The sequence below is a fragment of the Globicephala melas genome, chromosome 9 (assembly GCF_963455315.2).
Source record: "Globicephala melas chromosome 9, mGloMel1.2, whole genome shotgun sequence".
NCBI classification, from domain to species: domain Eukaryota; kingdom Metazoa; phylum Chordata; class Mammalia; order Artiodactyla; family Delphinidae; genus Globicephala; species Globicephala melas.
Window position 1 is genome coordinate 57,041,978 of NC_083322.1, and position 14,291 is coordinate 57,056,268.

The 14,291-nt window shown below is 37.7% G+C and overlaps 1 long non-coding RNA gene across 1 annotated transcript in view; it reads right to left on the reverse strand.

Annotated features, from left to right (window-relative positions):
* Positions 1-2,092: 2,092 nt before the first annotated feature.
* LOC132597834 (uncharacterized) overlaps positions 2,093-14,291 on the reverse strand; it is a 54,166-nt gene continuing 41,967 nt past the window's right edge. Inside the window, exon 3 of the long non-coding RNA XR_009565202.1 lies at positions 2,093-5,393. This is a non-coding gene — a long non-coding RNA (uncharacterized lncRNA). The remainder of the gene's footprint in view (positions 5,394-14,291) is intronic.

A 14,291-nucleotide genomic window follows, 5' to 3' on the forward strand; every position in this document is an offset into this window, starting at 1 on the left:
TATTGTACCCAACCTGTCCTTCAAAATGACTGTTAACATCTTTATCAAAGCTGCTGAAAATTTTTAAAATAGTTTTTCTTTTAGTTAAAGGGGAAAATAAGTGTAGGTGTTGTTTGGATATTTGCTCAAGGTGTTGTAAGTATTCTAGTTCAAATAACTGTTTCAGGCTACTTATACCAAACATAAAATTGCAGATCCCTCTCATTAGAATGACCACTTACTGGGCATTCTTGGTTTCAGATACCTTTCAAGATAAATTGAGAATATTATCTTCAATTCTTACAACGATCTGGCAGATTAAAACCCAATTTGACAGATAAGGAAACTAATAAAATAAATGACTAGTACAAGGTCAGGCCAGGAATAAGGCGCAAAATCCAGATCTGTCTGGTTCCAAAGCCTATGTCCTTTCTGCTACTTGGTGGAAACCGTTAGGTTTCCTTTAACGTTCCAGTGTTCAAAGGTTTAATGGTTCATTTTATTGTACTTTGTCTGTTAGAGATTTGGGATCCCTGCTGTTGGCAGTGCTATCACACACACAAAAAAATAGTATTATGGTTTAGATTTTCAGTACCATGCCAGCCTTGCTGGGTCTGAATCTTGGCTCTGATCCTTTCAAGCTATATCTCCTTGTGTATGTAACTCAGCTTCTCAATGCCTCTGTTTCCTCCTCTTTAAAGTAAAGGGAACAACCTTTCCACTTCACAGGGCTGTTGGAAGAATTATACGAACTAATTCAGTGCTCCTCAAACTTCAATGTACATATGAATCACCTGGGAGTCTGGGAAACCTGTGGATCCTGGTTGCAAGGGCTAGGGTGGAGCCTGGTGTTCAATGTGCAGGATGTGTAGACCAGAGGCTGACATGGAGTGATTTTTCAATAGTGGTCAACTATGATCATTTAATGATTAGATAAGGGAAGGTCGCTTGGAGCAAACGCTACTTTCGAACGAATTCCTGAGGGAATGATGATTGAAGAGATCCTACATTGTGCAGGCCAGCCCACCATGCCAGAACTTCTCAGAGGTTTCACCACGGCATGGCTGAAGGGTCAGGCACAGGCTACCTTCTTCCTGGAAATGGTATAATTCTGAAAATGCAGTTAGGACCAATGTGGCAGTGATGCAACCTACTAAAGAGCAATTCACTTATTGAACAAATATTTATTAAGCATCTTATGCTTTCACTGTTAGAGATTTGGAGTCAAGTAAGCATTTAGCATATGTCAGGCATTGAATTAGGCATGGGGAATCCTTGGCCATGCCATTATTTTAAAAGCTCCCCCAGTGGAAAATCCCCTCCAACACCAGCTGCGGGGTGAATGGTTTTTCTTTATGGGGAATATCTGTCCTTGCTCTGCTGCAGTGCTCCTTTTCATATCATATCTATCATTCCCTATTTATTCCCTTTGGTTCCCCCATTTTGATCTGTTTGTTTTAAGTACATCACTCTTCCGGACAGTCCCTGAGCTTATTCGCTTTCTCATCCACCCCACACATCTTTATTGAGTGCCCAGTTCATATATAATGTACAGCTGTTAGCACTGTGAGTGTTGGAAAAAATAATTAACAGGTAATTGACCATAATTTACATGATCTGTAGTGTTCTTAAAATTTTCCTATTTGCCGCAAAATAACATCTTTCTTGTTTGTATGCCTAATGTATCTGCAAGCAAATAAAACAGGGCATCTTGCCACAATAACCTGAGATCCACCTTAAACACTAACACTTTGCATACATGTTTAACTGTAATATAAAGGTGTTAGAAACTCAGCGGAAAGCAAACTTCTCAGTCCCCCTGTTTTGATAGATGCCTTTTTCACGAAACATATTTATATTAACATATTTTGTCCACTTTTACTTGTCTATCCTGTATCAGCTTCATCTTTATGGGCATCAGTCCTGTATTATCCTTAGGAGGCAGTAATCATGGTTTCAGATGTTAGAAATACCAACTTGTTAACATCATCCATAGGATTTTCTGATTTGCTGTGGAACCTTTGGTGATTCCAGCAGATTTTTTTGCACAAACTCTGCTAAATGCTCAAAAGAATGAAACAGAAGGCAGGCAGTTGTTCTTTTTCCCCCCAGCTTTATTGAGTATACTTGACAAATAAAAATTGTGTACAAAATGATGTTTTGATATACATGAACATTATGAAATGATTACAACAACCAAGCTAATTAATGTATCTATCACCTCACATAGTTACAATTTTTGTGTGTGTGGTAAAAACACTTAAGCTCAACTCTCTTGGCAACTTTCAAGTGTACAATATGGTATTATTGGCTGTAGTCACCAAGTTGTACATTACATCTTCAGAACTTATTCATCCTGCGTAATAACCTTTGTACTCTCTTACCAACATCTCATTTTCCGACCCACAGCCCTTGGCAACCACCATTCTACTCTCTGCTTTTATGAGCTTGATTTTTTTAGATCTCACTTATAAGTGAGATCATGGGGTATTTGTCTTTCTGTGTCTGGCTTATTTCACTTATCATAATGTCTTCAAGATTCATCCATATTGTCACATATACCAGGATTTCCTTCTTTTTTAAGGTTGAATAATATTTCATTCCATATGTACATGGAATATCATATATATATATCACTTTTTAAATCCATTCATCTGTTGATGGATACTTAGGTTGTTTCCATATCTTGAATAATGATGAAATGAACATGGGAGTGCAGATATCTCTTCAAGATCCTGATTTCATTTCCTTTGGATATATACTCAGAAGTGGGATTGTGAGATTATATGGTAGTTCTCTTTTTAATTTCTTGAGGAACCACCATATTGTTTTCAATAAGGCTGTACTAATTTGCGTTCTCACCAACAATGTACAAGATTTTCTTTTCTCCACATTCTTACCAATGCTTGTTATCTTTTGTCTTTTTGATAATAGCCATTCTAATAGGTATGAGATGATACCTCATTGTGGTTTTGATGATTAGTGAGTGTTGTTTGCATTCCCTGATGATTAGTGAGTGTTGTTGAGCATATCTTCATATACCTATTGGCCATTTGTATGTCTTCTTTTGAGAATTGTCTATTCGGATCCTTAGCCCATTTTTTAATGAGGTGTTTCTTGTTGTTCGTTTATTGTTGATGTTTGCCACTGACATGTTTGAGTTTCTTATATATTTTAGATATTAACCCCTTATCAGATATATGGTTTGCCAATATTTGTATCCATTCCACATAAGAGTGTAGCTCTATTAAAGGTAGACCCATGGCACAGTTCTCAGGGAAAAGAAACAAGAGAAAACAGTCAGTGCTCACCAAGCTTCTTCAAAGAAGGGATCTGGGCACATGGGTTTTTATTTATACATGCTTATGGAGGTACATGCTGCCATAGTGCCACCAGCACTTCCTCTTTGGAGATAAAGATGTGGGTAGAGCTGTGATGGTAGATGATAGACATAACACCTGTCTGTTATTATAGAAAGAATTCTGACTCAGAGCCAGGAACACCAGGATTGTCATCCTGATTGCTGTTAAATCCATGATCTTAACCAGTCATTTTATTTCTCTTGGCCTAAATGTATTAATCTGCTGAACTCATGGAATGGCATGTGACTTTCATACCTCAAAGAGTGTTCTGAGTATAAAAAAAATTGATAGGTGCTAGTTTAGAAAAAACTATAAATTTGCCCCAAAACACTGTACATTATGATTATTTTCATAAGCACTATCAGAGGTGTTGGGAGACTCTTCAATTTTTATCATTCACTCATTTTACTATTACTACTTGTATAATTACCACCACTCATAATATATCAGCAGGCAATTGCTTTACTTGCTTTGATGTTCAAGTTTCTCTTTTTGGAACCAAGGGTATCAGATGGAACATCTCTTATGTATATATGGAGAAGTGAAGTCATTGGAGGAAGACCCTATGTTTTTAGTCTCAAGAATTTGCTTTATCATTGACATCCTAAAAGACTCTCTAAGTAGGTTAAACTAATTTAGGAAGAGACTGAAGATAATGTTGAAGGTGTAATTCACTGTGATTAATAAAGAATCTTTAACCATAGAAAAGTTCCTCTTGATTGCTAAAAGAGTTTCAAACTTCAAATGCAAGTTTATCATTCTTTCTTAGAAAATGAAATGTAGCAGAGATGTACTTTTGCTTCAAATTGCTTTTATACTAATGAACAAATAAGTTTTACATTGTTCTATTTTCATGGGTTTTTACTGGGCCTTAGTGGACGTAGAAAACTCAAATTGTGATACCTTAATCTAATAAGAGACTTTTAAAAGGTAATGACTGTCACAGAGCCTGTTTCTCCAGTTCAGAGTCTTCCCTGATAATTCATCTAGTTTGGGTTCTCTGTAATTATATGGCATTTATATTCTCTTCTCAATGTACTCATATTACTTTTATGTCAATTGACAGAATATTTCAGGGCAGAATAAGTTGAGCCCTTGTTTCCCTCTGCTGCTCCTCTGGTAATTGTTTGAAGAGTTCTGTGAAGACTTCTTTTTAATTCCTCTCACTTTGAGGTAAGCCTTTATAAAGGTGGTCATAATACAGAAAGCGGGGACTTGTGCTGAGAATGACATTGTTTCATAAAAATGTCAGTGATTATTAATTCACAGAAGATTTGTGAGGCAAGTGGAAAGACTTGATAAGCCTCATTTCCTTGACCATACTCATTTCTTACCCTGGAATATAGATTTTGTTAATCACTATTTAAAATTTCATTTGCCTTTTACCCAGCCACAACTGTGTTCATTTTAATTAGTTCAAGTTTGAGGGATGTAAAAATGTTTTCCTATTCATCAAGATGTCCCTAGAATAATACTCTCCAGAGTCCTAGGCATTCTTGAGAAAACAGGGTTCTCTGCAGCAGATCAAAGAGCACTTCTAAGGGCACTTTCCCAAGTATATATACCTAAGGAGTCCAATAATATAGAATCACAAGGAAAATAACTTATTTTCAAACCTCTTATCACTAAAAATTCAGTAATTCTAAGGAATAATGACATTAACTTACACTGTGCTCTAAATTTGTTCAACTAAATCTCCAAGAACACAAAGTACTTTTTAAAACAGTACCACACTAACCCCAAAGACTATTAAACTGCAAGTAACGTTTCTTTCCAGTACCAAGTTTTCACAGCTTGCTCTCAAATGCTGGGAATATCCTCTGAGGCTCCTCTGTGGATCCAAAGGTCAAGGAACTGACACTTTAATATCAGCCACATAACTTTGGAATCTAGCAAAAAGATAAACGTGGTGAGTTACTTGTCCAGTCTTGACAATTAATATGGCTTGTAAAATCTGAGGCATCCCAAGTGAAAACAACAGATGTTAGTATCCGCTTTGGGTAAGAGATCCTGGCAGGTCATAGCCAGAATCAGAATGAGCATCTTGAACTCCTATAAAAAAAAAAAAAAAAGAAAGAAAGAGCTATTAGGCTAAGAGGATCTAAGTCCAGAAATTATATCTGCCCTCAGAATCCATATCTTGAACTCTGATACTGGACAAAATTAAATGTCAGTCTTTGGAGACTTTTTTCTGAACCACAGATATTTTTGTGCCAATCAGTTCTACAATCGAGTCTTAAGTGGATTTGAACCAAGAGAGAAGAAGAATTTTTAATGAAGGCTTTAAGAGGGTTTACATTTAACTTAATAATAAACTTTCCTCCAAACATTGCTGAAATGGACATTTTAAAACACATATTTAAGAGTTTGGGATTAACAAATACACACTACTATATATAAAATAGATAACCAACAAGGACCTACTGTGTAGCACAGGGAACTCTACTCAATATTCTGTAATAACCTATATGGGAAAAGAATCTGAAAAAGAATAGATATATGTATATGTATAACTGAATCACTTTGCTGTACACCTAAAACTAACATAACATCGTAAATCAACTATACTCCAGTATAAAATAAAAATTAAAAGAAAAACACATATAGCCATTCAAATACATCATTTTAACACAAGACTTCCTAGTCAGATTCTGATGAATGCTAAACCTTTCTAGAGCAAAGAGTTGGACTCATTCGTCTTTTCCTCACAGCACCAGGCAAAATCTCTTGCCAAAAGTGGTGCTAGTTGTTGAATAAAGAACACTTTTAACATATTATTTCCTTGCTGAAAAACCCCTAAGAGACCTCAACCCCGTGTCTATCGTGTTCAAGTTGAAACTCTCCTTCAGTCTTGTTTCCCACCACTCTCCGCCTCCCCCACTGTTCTGGGACTTATTTCCTTATGGTATTCCCACTACTGCGGTTGTGTCCCCTCTTTCCCATTGTTTTCTCAGTCCTAGCCATCATCAAGTCCTAATTCAAGTTGTATTTTGTCCATAAACTCTCCTCCTACTGCTTAGCCCACAAAGCTCTCTGTGTGATTGTTTCACCCTTAGAATCCAATGCTTCTCACTTAGCTCTTCTCTAATCACCAGATGCATGTTAGGCTTGTGATACATCAGAGTGTAATCACCTTCAGGGTAAAGACCAGGTCTTCTTGGCTGTCTTTCCCCTTAGGTTCCGGCCTAGAGTGAAGAATGAGTATGAATATTCATATGAATTAATATGAGTAAGGATATGATGGTGTCCTGAAGCACTGGATTAAGAGATTCTCATGGAGCCAGAACAGCCAGTTAACTTGAAGATTCTGTTCACTTCCATTAATTAAGAAATCAGGCTCAGATTTAGGTTCAGATCATGAGGACTACTCCAGACCCTCCCTAAATCAAACATGTGTGATCTTCTTGTACAGTTATTGCTAACTTTCAATAATATGTGACCACATACCCACGAATTCAATCTTCTGGGTTTATAAAACTTCTGCATTGATACCAATCTCTCTCTCTCTTTCTAGTTTCTTAAAAATCAGATGTGCTGATGTTTGTATCATAACCGTGAGTTGAGACTGAGCTGTAAAAATATCTCTTACACTTCCTGGGGGAGGTATGCAATTCCTTTTGGAGAATAAGTTTGCGTTGTTGAGATGTCCACATTCTATTTCAAACTCTCCTCTTGTATACCTGTGACTCAAAGATCATAGCTGGAAGAGAAAAGCTGCCTTTTCCCACTGACTAAGCTAAAATTTCTACATAGAAAGAGAGTCAGTTTCCTTTTAACCCAGAGGTTTGTGACATTAACATCTGTAAAGAGAGTCAACTAGACAAAATGGATCACCATCCCTATGGGAGGATAAGGGCTGATAGTTTATACACCCTGGATCGATAAGAAATGCAAAGGAAAGCCAGAAAGAGAGAGTGAGGAAGAAAAGGAAAAAGAGATAAAAGACAAGATTAACAGGTGATGTGAACTAAAATTAGTTCTAAGGTAGTACTAATATACAACTGTACATGGAAGCTTTGCCCCTCTTCCGCTAACATAGAATAGGATTCAGTCTTCACTACAAACCTGCTGTAAATTTTCTCAAATTGTTTCAAACACTTGACCAGTTTCTGAACTCCTAATATGTGCCTGGCACTGTTCTACATGCTGGTATATCAGTGAATGGAACGAAGTCTCTGTCTTCATGGTGTTTAGATTCTAGTGAATGACCAGAATCTATGTATCAGTCTATATTTATATCAATAATAATATGCTTTAATTGAGTAACTGCTAAGTGCTAGGTTCTTTGTATGTCATTTTGGATTTAATTCTCAAAATAATCCTAAGAGGTAGAAATATCACTATCCCCATTTTACAGATGAAAAACACTGAGGTTAAGAGAGAGCTAAATAACTTTTGCAGTGTCACACAACTACTTAGAAATGGAGCTTGGATCTGAACCCACCTTCCCTGACTGCTAAGCAGGAGGGCCAAACAGGCTTTAAATACCAGCATGTAACTCAAATGCTGAATAGATTCCACTTCATACATGCAATGTGTTATAAGGAAAAGTCCAAACTGGGAAAGATTTGATACATTCAATTTCTTTTATATCATGAGTTTTATTTTATGTAGAGTTATTGGGATAGTAAATAGCAGGGTATTTGTTTTCATGTTAAACCTTTTAACCATTAAAATAGTGTACATTATTGTAGCCTCCTGTAATGTCCCTAATCTTCCATTAAGGGCAACATTTTGCCTACAAAGTCTAATTTTTAAACATTTCTAAAAATCTTCGAATGAAAAGTATTCTGGTGATCAAAAAAGACTGTTCAGTATTTCCTTTGAGCTCTCTTTGGCTTCCCTTTGGGTTGGTTCTCACCTGTCAGCTTTCACAGGCATCTGGGCCGTGGTCCAGGGAACCTATAGGCCGTGGCAAGTGGAGCTCTGGGCAGTGCTGGGCTCACCACCAAGCAGGAGGCTGGCAGCTGTGGGCACCATCATTTCATAGGTTTCCAGAAATGTGTGCTGTTCTCCAGGAATCTGGGATTCCTTCACATGGACAAGGGCTTAGCTGCCTGAGAACTGTTAATGAGAATTTTGCAAGGGGGTGGGAGAGGAGAGGCCCAACCTCGGGACCTTTTTAACTCTCAGCCCCTGGGACCCACTTATAGTTCCTAGAAGGCCTTTGGGAAAATGAGCGCCAGAGAAAGCCAGACAATAAGACCTGCTGTGGACCTGCAGCTTACAGAACATTATGCTACAGCACAAGGAAAACAATATGCGTTGCTGCTGCCCCAGAGGATTTTATATTCTAAAGGAGGAAGGAAAATATTTTGAAACACCTAACTCAGTCAACAAGCCATACATCTAATTAGAGCTATGTAACCACTGGAGAAATGTATGATAACTATAGCATCCTCCTTTCCAAAAGGACAGTTTCTCTCCAGAAGTCGCATAATATCATAGTTGGAAGTATAGCCTCTGGAACCAGACAGCTTGGGTTTAGAGTCCTGATCTGCAACTTTCTAGTCGTGTGACCTCAGCTGAGTCATATAGCTTCTTGTGCCATAGTGTCCTTATGTGTAAGACACAATAATAAAAGTATGTCACTTGTGGCACTGTTGTGAGTATTAAATGAGTTAATACGTAGAAACCACTTGTATTAGATGAGATAATATATTGAAAGTGCTTGTAACAGTATTTGACTAATAGAGCTATAGTAAGTCTAGGTAGTGTCACATTCTATTTATTTTTAAGACAGATCTTAAGACTGAGTGAGTTATTATTCTACAGTAATAATAGCAATTTTTCACGTGTACTGAATGCTGAATGTGTAATGGGACATGTCCTGTCTCACTTAATTCTCAAAACAATCTTAGGAAGTAGATACCATTTTAAATTATACTTGAATATGAAGAAAACAAGGCTTAGAGAAGTTTAAATAACTTCTCAAAAGCTCAAACCCAGATTTGTCTGCCTCTTCTGGAACCCATATTCTATTAAGATCTCTTGCTTCCTCCCCTCAACCATGAAAGAATGTCAGAGACTATTTTGGCATTTGAGATGGGACTTGATACTAAAAGAAAGTTGGTAAGTGGACAGAGGAAGGAATTGAACAGCTCTCTAAATCTTATAATTTAAAGCAACTGAAGTGCAGCTATAGCAGCAGAGTTTTGTTACCCCTGAAGTTTCTTTAAGAATCTGACACACATTGGAAGTCCATTCAGATTATGTTTCCCATTTCTAAATTTTCTGCCACTAATATTTATGACAAGAGAAGGAAACATGGATGAAAAAGGCGGCATTTCTGAGGCCAGAGTTACTGGTACCTTACTCAGGTTTTGATCAGAAAAATGTAAAAGCTGATGGAGCTCTTAGAAATGTGGTTGAGGCAGACAGGAGGGAGAAAAGGGGTCTGTGTCTTGGGGACAGACCTGCTGGGCTGCATTAGAGCAGTAGGTGGCTCTTTACAACTGGTGACTGCATTGCCCATGGTCAGCCGGTCTAGTTTTAAAAGATCTAGATTGAGAAAAGAGCTTTCAAGAGGCATTAAGATAATGCTGAAGTTTCAGTCAGTCCTTTGGGGCAGACTGAAAAAATAATAGGTTTATTAAAATTGCCTGTGCATTATGCTATGAAAACTTCTACAAGGATGCACAGATGGGCTTTAATTTGGACAACACTGTTGCTGCATATTAAAGGCCTTTGATTTTAATATCCAGTAATGAATAAAACTACTGGTGGGTGTCCTCCTGTGTCATAATGTAATCGGAGGAGAATGAATCTGGCTCTCATTTCGTTTTGCTATTGAATATTTGCTCTCAGACAGATGTACCTATGCTGAAAACACAACAACGAATCATTCTATATGTAGTGGAGGAAACCAAGGGGATTTCATCAGGTGGGAAGCACGAACTGACTAGAGTCAAATAAAAATGTGGCTTTGAAATTATGGGGTTTTCTAGAAGAGATCAACTCTAGGTATCCACAGTCCTTCAAGTAAGCCAAAACTTTCCTGTAATAAAACATAGTTTACTGAGAACTGCCACCTCCACTCTCTACCAGCCGGCTCAGCCCCCTGCTCGTCATAGATGACTCTAAAGGTAGAGCTTAGCACTAGGATTTAGCACTACCTGCCTTCTCAGGTGCCTCAGTGCTGGCTGCTGTTTACCTAGGTTACTGATACCTGATACGGCTTCTCTTTATGATCCCGAAGACACTGCTGCCTGAATGGTGCGTAAGATCTCTATGTGCTTTGCATCCTTTACCTTTCTCACTTGGCAAATTGCATTTTCTTAGTTGAGGTAGTTTGAAGCCAAATACCACTTCCCTTATGTTCTTTCCTGTCCCCAAGTAAAGCCATTGTGTGGCCCCAGTTCTTCACCCTTTCTTCTGTGCACCTTCTTTTCCATGTGATTTTGCAGTCCCTTCCTTCATGTGGTGGAGTCTATCTCTCTACCCTCTGATTTGACTTGACTGTCCCCTTGACCTGTTTCTGCCAGTAGATTGTGGAAGAAAATGCAGAGAATGCCAGCTTTAAGCTTAGCCCCAAGAGGACACGGACACGTTGGCTATCTCTATTGCTCCCCTTCCTTCAGCATCTCATGATGCTCTCTTGTTCTCAACAAGAACAGGCTAGCCTGCTGGAAGATGAGAAGCCACATGGAGTAGAGCCAAGTGAGCTCAGTTGTCCCATCAGGTCCCAGAAAAAGTCTACCCCAAATCAGCAAAGCCACCCTGATGATGGGAAGCTGACGTGATCAAGTGCCAATGCCTAGCAAAACAACCCAGCCATCCTGATGACTCTTGAGGAGGGAAGGTATGATAGCTGTTTAAAGCCACTAAGTTTGGGGGTAATTTGTTACATGACAATATCTAACATACAACCACCATGGTGTATCCCCCAGCTCTGAGCTCTGACATGCACGCTTGAGTGTGAGCTATCTTCAGCTCCTAGTATCTGACACTCAGTACCTCTCATAACATAATTACTAAATAAATGATACCATCAAATTCACATCAGTGAACATCTGGATTGCTCTCTAATTTGTAATCAGATCTAAGTTTATTTTTCTTATTAATCAGCATCCTCCTTTGCCAACTGTGTCTCTTTTGTATTCTTAATTTGATGTCCTCCCTGTTTCTGTTTCCCTTTCACTTAGATAGAAATGAATAATATATTTAAAAGATTAATATACTTTTAAAATTTCTTTGCTGGAGAAATTTAGAAAGTAGAAGGAACCACATGAAGGGAAGTGCAAATGATCCAAAAGCAAATGAGAATGGAAAGTTTGCCTTGATCTTATGAATTTGATGATGAAATTCTGAGTCACCAAACAATTATTAGGGGTATTATTGCCTAATAACAAATCCTTATATTTTTATTTATTCATTTATTTATTTTTCATTTCATTCATTCATTTATTTTTTTCCTGCATAAAATCATCCTTTATTTTTTTTTAGCATCTTTATTGGAGTATAATTGCTTTACAATGGTGTGTTACTTTCTTCCTTATAACAGAGTGAATCAGCTATACATATACATACATCCCCATATCTCCTCCCTCTTATGTCTCCCTCCCACCCCTCTAGGACACAAAGCACCGAGCTGATCTCCCTGTGCTATGTGGCTGCTTCCCACTAGCTAGCTATTTTACATTTGGTAGTGTATATATGTCCATGCCACTCTCTCACTTCATCCCAGTTTACCCTTCCCCCTCCCCGTGCCCTCAAGTCCATTCTCTAGGTCTGCATCTTTATTCCTGTCCTGCCCCTAAGTTCTTCAGAACCATTTTTTTTTTTTTTTAGTATCCATATATATGTGTTAGCATATGGTATTTGTTTTTCTCTTTCTGACTTACTTCATTCTGTATGATAGACTCTAGGTCCATCCACCTCACTACAAATAACTCAATTTCATTTCTTTTTATGGCTGAGTAATATTCCACATATATATATGTGCCACATCTTCTTTATCCATTCATGTGTCGATGGACACTTAGGTTGCTTCCATGTCCTGGCTATTGTAAATAGAGCTGCAATGAACATTGTGGTACATGAGTCTTTCTGAATTATGGTGTTCTCAGGGTATATGCCCAGTAGTGGGATTGCTGGGTCTTTTGGTAGTTCTGTTTGTAGTTTTTTAAGGAACCTCCATACTGTTCTCCATAGTGGCTGTATCAATTTACACTCCCACCAACAGTGCAAGAGTGTTCCCTTTTCTCCACACCCTTTCCAGCATTTATTGTCTGTAGACTGTTTGATCATGGCCATTCTGACTGGTATGAGGTAATACCTCATTGTAGTTTTGAGTTGCATTTCTCTAATGATTAGTGATGTTGAGCATCTTTTCATGTGTTTGTTGGCAGTCTGTATATCTTCTTTGGAGAAATGTCTATTAGGTCTTCTGCCCATTTTGGGATTGGGTTGTTTGTTTTTTGATATTGAGCTGCATGAGCTGCTTGTTATTTTGGAGATTAATCCTTTGTCAGTTGCTTCATTTGCAAATATTTTCTCCCATTCTGAGGGTTGTCTTTTCATCTTGTTTATGGTTTCCTTTGCTGTGCAAAAGCTTTAAAGTTTCATTAGGTACCATTTGTTTATTTTCGTTTTTATTTCCATTTCTCTAGGAGGTGGGTCAAAAAGGATCTTGCTGTGATTTATGTCATAGAGTGTTCTGCCTATGATTTCCTCTAACAGTTTTATAGGCTCTGACCTTACATTGAGGTCTTTAATCCATTTTGAGTTTATTTTTGTGTATGTTGTTAGGGAGTGTTCTGATAGTCTTTTACCTGTAGCTGTCCAGTTTTCCCAGCACCACTTATTGAAGGGGCTGTCTTTTTTCCATTGTATATTTTTGCCTCCTTTATCAAAGATAAGGTGACCATATGTAAGTGGGTTTATCTCTGGGCTTTCTATCCTGTTCCATTGATCTATATTACTGTTTTTGTGCCAGTACCATACTGTCTTGATTACTGTAGCTTTGTAGTATAGCCTGAAGTCTGGGAGCCTGATTCCTCCAGCTCCATTTTTCTTTCTCAAGATTGCTTTGGCTATTCGGGGTCTTTTTTTTTTTTCCATACAAATTGTGAAATTTTTTGTTCTAGTTCTGTGAAAAATGCCCTTGGTAGTTTGATAGGGATTGCACTGAATCTGTAGATTGCTTTGGGTAGTATAGTCATTTTCACAATGTTGATTCTTCCAATCCAAGAACATGGTATATCTCTCCATCTATTTGTATCATCTTTAATTTCTTTCATCGGTGTCTTTTGGTTTTCTGCATACAGGTCTTTTGCCTCCTTAGGTAGGTTAATTCCTAGGTATTTTATTCTTTTTGTTGCAATGGTAAAAGGGAATGTTTCCTTAATTTCCCTTTCAGATTTTTCATCATTACTGTAGAGGAATGCAAGGGATTTCTGTGCATTTTGTATCCTGCTACTTTACCAAATTCGTTGATTATCTCTAGTAGTTTTCTAGTAGCATCTTTAGGATTCTCTGTGTATAGTATCATGTCATCTACACACAGTGACAGCTTTACTTCTTTTCCGATTTGCATTCCTTTTATTTCTTTTTCTTCTCTGATTGCTGTGGTTAAAACTTCCAAAACTAAGTTGAATAATAGTGGGGAGAGTGGGCAACCTTGTCTTGTTCCTGATATTAGAGGAAATGGTTTCAGTTTTTCACCATTGAGAATGATGTTGACTGTGGGTTTGTCATATATGGCCTTTATTATGTTGAGGTAAGTTCCCTCTATGCCTACTTTCTGGAGGGCTTTTATCATAAATGGGTGTTGAATTTTGTCGAAAGCTTTTTCTGCATCTATTGAGATGATCATATGGTTTTTATCCTTCAATTTGTTAATATGGTGTATCACATTGTTGGATTTACGTATACTGAAGAATCCTTGCATTCCTGGGATAAACCCTACTTGATCATGGTATATGATCTTTTAATGTGCTGTTGGATTCT